This window comes from Nomascus leucogenys, unplaced genomic scaffold (assembly GCF_006542625.1).
Source record: "Nomascus leucogenys isolate Asia unplaced genomic scaffold, Asia_NLE_v1 001466F_35538_qpd_obj, whole genome shotgun sequence".
In the NCBI taxonomy this organism is placed as follows: Eukaryota; Metazoa; Chordata; class Mammalia; order Primates; family Hylobatidae; genus Nomascus; species Nomascus leucogenys.
Window position 1 is genome coordinate 27402 of NW_022097495.1, and position 5802 is coordinate 33203.

Consider the following 5802-nt stretch of genomic DNA (forward strand, 5'->3'; position numbering starts at 1 on the left):
GCCGAGGAGCCCGCGCCCCCGCCCGCGCCCGTCCCAGGACCCCGCGCCGGGCTGCCCGCGCTCTGCCTGACGGCGCCGCGCTCTAGGCGGCCGGGGAGGTGCGGGGGACACGGGCGACGGCCCCGCTCACGGAGGCCCGCGAGGGCGCGGCCCCGGCCCTGGGCCCCAGGCGGGCGGGCACTGGCGAGCGGACGGGCGGGCGCGGCAGGCGGGGCGCGGGCAGCCCGACGCGGGGTCCTGGGACCGGCGCGGCGCGGGGAGCGCAATGTGCGGGCGGGGGCCGGGCTGGGGCCGGGGGAGGCCAATAGGGCGGGGCCGGGCACGGGACGGGGCTTCTTTGCGCCTCCCGGGCCCCGGCCTGGCATCCGTGGGGCGCTGTGCGTGTCCGAGAACAAAGCGGCTCCCGGGCGTGCGGCCGCTGGGTTCGTGTGCTCCGAGCCCGAGGACCGTTTGCGGCCGCCGCCCCGTCCTGGAGCAGGAGTGAGGAGGCGCCTCTCACTTTCCCTGCGAACCCCGCAGAACGGGCGGCCGGCGCTGGGGAGGCCGCCGGAGCTTCCTGCTCCTTCACCAAGCGGCCCTGACGCGCAGTCGAAAGTGTGGATTTTGCCGGTCGCGGCGGCTGCGTCCGGAGTCCCAGCGCCTTGGGAGGCGAGGCGGGAGGATCCCCACGGCCCGGGAGCTCGGGACCAGCCTGGGCAAATATTTTGAAAGTCATGGTAAAAGGCGCAATTACTTTTGCACTAACCTAATAGTGAGACCCTGTCTCGAAAAAGGGGAGGAGGATTTTACTGGTATGTAATTTAGATTTTTTATTTATTTATTTTTTTGATGCGGTGTCTTGCTCTGTCGCTAGCTGGAGTGCAATGGCGCTATCTCGGCTCACTGCAGCCTCCGCCTGCTGGGCTCAAGCGATTCTCCTGCCTCAGCCTCCCAGGTAGCTGGGATTACAGGTGCCCACCACCACGCCCAGCTAATTTTTGCATGTTTAGTAGAGACGGGGTTTCATCATGTTGGCCAGGCTGGTCTCGAACTCCTGATGTCAAGTGATCCACCAGCCTCGGCCTCCCAAAGTGCTGGGATTACAGGCGTGAGCCACCGCGCCCCGCCTAATTTAGATATTATTAAATGAAAATGAAAGACCTGAAAAATATAATTGATATCCCTGGTTAAAAACATAATTGATCTGAGCGAGGTGGCTCAGGTCTGTAGTCCCAGCAACTCTGGAGGGTGAGGGGCGATGGCAGTTTCAGTCCGGGAGTTCGAGGCTGCCGGGAGCGTGATCTCGCCTGCGAACAGCCACTGCACGCCAGCCTGACCTACACAGCAAGACCCCATCTCTTAAAAAAATATCATTGGATAGTACTAATGGTTGGTTGGGCACTACGGAAGAAAGGGTCAGTAAATTTGAAGATGGGTGAAATGGAAATTCAAACCATGATGAGATGCTGCTTGAAATCCACCAGAATGGCTAAAATTTAAAAATTGGCAATATCAAATTTTGCTGGCAAGAGCAAACACTGAGTTTAACCACTTTGGAAAATAGTGAGGCAGTTTCTTTCAAAGTTAAAACGTATACCTCTGCTGCATTCTTAATGTCTGTCCCCAACGTTCTTATGTTGAAACCCTACCCCCCTTGGCCCGGCGTGGTGGCTCACGCCTGTAATCCCAGTGGGAGGCCGAGGCGGGCAGATCACGAGGTCAGGAGATCGAGACCATCCTGGCTAACACGGTGAAACCCCGTCTCTACTAAAAAATACAAAAAATTAGCCGGGCATGGTGGCAGGCGCCTGTAGTCCCAGCTACTCGGGAGGCTTGAGGCAGGAGAATGGCGTGAACCCGGGGAGGCCGGAGCTTGCAGTAAGCCGAGATTGCGCCACTGCAGTGCAGCCTGGGCGACAGAGCGAGACTCCATCCTCAAAAAAAAAAAAAGAAACCCTGACCCCACGGTGATGGTATTAGGATGTGGGGCTTGTGGGAGGTGATAGGTCACGGGACAGAGCCTTACATACTTCCCTTAGAAGAGGCCCAAGAAGGCTGGGCACGGTGGCTCATGCCTATAATCCCAGCACTTTGGGAGGCCGAGACAGGAGGATCGCTTGAGCCCAGGAGGTGGAGACCAGCCTGGGCAATATGGCGAGACACCGTCTGTGCTAAAAATTTAAAAAATTAGCTGAACGTGGTGGCAACATGCCTTGAGGAGGGAGGATCACTTGAGCCTGGGAGGTCAAGGCTGCAGTGAGCCAAGACTGCACCAATTGCCCTCCAGCCTGGGAGAGAGAGACCCTGTCTCAAAAATAAATAAACAAGTGCATACATACACACATAAAAAGGTAATTACATAAGTCCTTGTCACGGAGCCTCCATACATGAAGGGCTTTAGAGCTGATTTGTTAAATGGTCAGCTGTAGTCAACTGTTGACACCCAGCTCCACTCTCCATTAAGTTATTAAGAGCTTCTTAATAACAGAAGCTCTCAGTGGGCAGTGGAGATGCTGCCGTCTCCTGAACACATCCAGCGGCCACGTGACTAAGCAAAGGCAGCGGAGAGTGGATGGACGGTGACGGACGCGGCCACGGAGCCAGCCTCATGCGAGTGCCGATGGACCGAGCCCGAGCGCCCACAATGCGCATTCCTGTCTTTTCTCTCCCCGCTCATCTCAGAGCGGGATGGAAGGTGGGACCGGGGAGAGCTGTTATCGGGCAGGTGGACGCTGTGGATTAGCGGAGATGGAAGGCACTTTTGTTCTCGGCACCGTGAAGCTGTCCTGGTCAATCCTGTTTTCATGCTTGAGGGTCTCTGGTGCAGCAGCTCCACCAGCCTTGACACCAGGACTTCTGTGGAATCCGGGTAAGCAGCCAGGGTCCCACCCCCCTCTAATGCATCAACTCCCAGTTAAATGAGAAAGGAACAATCACAGGAAAACATGGAGAATAACTCCACTGTTCAGAAGCCACCCTATATTAGCCACTGTTTAACTTCAGGTAGAAATGAAAAAATTTGAGATGTAAACTCCTGCAGGTAGAAGTGGATTTCCGGTGAATGAACAAAATGAAACTTATTAGAATCAATGGCCTTTTCTGAGAGCCGTTCTGAATTTTTTTTTTCTTTTGAGACAGTCTTGCTCTGTCGCCCAGGCTGGAGTGCAGTGGCGCGATCTCGGCTCACTGCAAGCTCCACCTCCTGGGTTCACACCATTCTCCTGCCTCAGCCTCCCAAGTAGCTGGGACTACAGGCGCCCGCCACCACACCCGGCTAATTTTTTGTATTTTTAGTTGAGACAGGGTTTCACCGTGTTAGCCAGGATGGTCTCGATCTCCTGACCTCATGATCTGCCCGTCTCGGCCTCCCAAAGTGCTGGGATACAGGCGTGAGCCACCACGCCCGGCCCTGATTTTATTCCTAGTTGTAGTTTAACTTCACTTCATTTCTGATCCGAGATCACAAAGGGGCCATGTGAGCCCCAGGAACTGAGTGGAAGCTGAATCCCAGATCACAGAAGGGCCACGTGAGCCCCGGGGACTGAGTGGAAGCTGAAGTCTCACAGCTCGAGGATTTACTCCCAACGTTCTGGGAAAAGCCCTAGATGAGCAGGGAGTAGCTAATTTTTTTTCTTCCCCTTCTTTTTCAATATTAATTGGATTTCCTTAAAGGCTGTGTGTCCATTAAGTCTGTTATCAACGGCTATTTAGCACTGTAGAAACCCAGCCATATGTTACATACAGTAGGGTCTAGTCAGGAAGACAGCCCAGGCCAAGTGGTTCAGCAGAGGAAATGCAGGGGCAGGGATGGCAACCGCAGGACGCCAGAGTCCCTCAGGTGGAGATAACAGCCCTAAGGGAAAACGTACAGGCTCTAGAACCTGGTGGGACCTGGGCTGATGCAGGGAATGAGGCGGCAGGGGAGCTGTGGCCATGACCATCAGACGCCCAGCTGCAGGGACAGGCAGGTGGCGGGGGGGATCTATTTTCTGGGTGAAAATGGGGCATTTTTGAAAGCATTGGGAAGATACACTTGACGTATCTATCCAGTCTCCAGAAATGCACGTTTAACGCTTAGAAGGAAATCTTGCAACAGTTGAAGTGCTGTGGGAGGCTCCGTGAGCAGAGACGAGATTGTCCTTCTGTGGGTTTCAGGGCATTTAGACATGACACTCAAAAATATTTCACTGTGGGCCGGGCGCGGTGGCTCACGCCTGTAATCCCAGCACTTTGGGAGGCAGAGGCAGGTGAATCACCTGAGGTCAGGGGTTCCAGACCAGCCTGACCAAAATGGTGAAACCCCATCTCTACTAAAATACAAAAATTAGCTGGGCGTGGTGGCGGGAGGCTGAGGCAGAAGAATCACTTGAACCTGGGAGGCAGAGGTTGCAGTGAGCTGAGATCGAGACACTGCACTCCAGCCTGGCAGACAGAGTGAAACACCATCTCAAAATATCTTTTTTTTTTTTTTTTTTTTGAGACGCAGTCTCGCTCTGTCACCCAGGCTGGAGTGCGGTGGCGTGATCTTGGCTCACTGCAGGCTCCGCCTCCCGGGTTCACGCCATTCTCCTGCCTCAGCCTCTCCGAGTAGCTGGGACTACAGGCGCCCGCCACCACGCCCGGCTAATTTTTTGTATTTTTTAGTAGAGACGGGGTTTCACCGTGGTCTCGATCTCCTGACCTCGTGATCCGCCCGCCTCGGCCTCCCAAAGTGCTGGATTACAAGCGTGAGCCACCGTGCCCGGCTCAAAATATATCTATTTCATGTGAAGGTGGAATCCAACCCTGACGATGTGTAGAAAAGCCCAGCAATCTCCTGCAAATTCCTAGCCGAGGGCCGCGGAGATGGGCGTCCTGGTGGTGCTCCCAGAGCTGCCTCCCCAGGTGCTGCCAGGGACATGCTGCCTTTGGGGCTAGAGGTTCCCACCTCATCAGTAACGGAGGCATCGCCAGCCCTCAGCTGCCTCGGGCGCCACGATCGGCCTTCACGCCTCCAGAGGCTCCGCCACCTTCAGCCTCACTTCAGATGGAGTCAGACCTTAGAGACGTGGACACTGCGAAGGTCGCCGGCAGCAAGTGGTGGACCGGGGGGAGGGCTGTAGGACGCCCCCCACACAGGTGAATAGAGGGCACTGCCAGGGAGAGGGCTGTAGGACGCCCCCACACAGGTGATAGAGGGCCACTGCCAGGGAGAGGGCTGTAGGACGCCCCCCACAGGTGTAGAGGGCACTGCAGGGAGGGCTGTGGACGCCCCCACACAGGTGAATAGAGGACACTGCCAGGAGAGGGCTGTAGGACGCCCCCCCACAGGTGAATAGAGGACACTGCCAGGGAGAGGGCTGTAGGATCCCCCCCCACACACACAGGTGGGCAGAGGCATTGCAAACATGGGCAGAGGCGGCCCAGCAGCAGTTTAACATCACCCTGTGTCCAGGAGAAAGGCCACTGCCCAAGTATGCTTTTATCGCAACCTGCAACATTCACCCTCAGACGGAAGCATGTGTAGAGGCCGCCAAATTTCAACAAATGCTCCTGACTGTAGACACCACCAAGTGCTGGGAACTGCTCTCGTCATCTAGGAAAGGCTTGGGGACGCTGCCAGCAACTGTCATGTTCATCCATCAAGCTAGACGCAGGAGTGTAAATAGTCATCTTAGTTTCCCCCATCATCTGCTTCTTGCTTTTTTATCTCGAGTCTCAAGTTTGTTGCCCAGGCTGGAGTGCAACGGCACGAACTCCACTCACTGCAGCCTCCACCTCCCGGCTTCAAGCGATTCTCCTGCCTCAGCCTCCTGAGTAGCTGGATTACAGGCGCCCGCCACC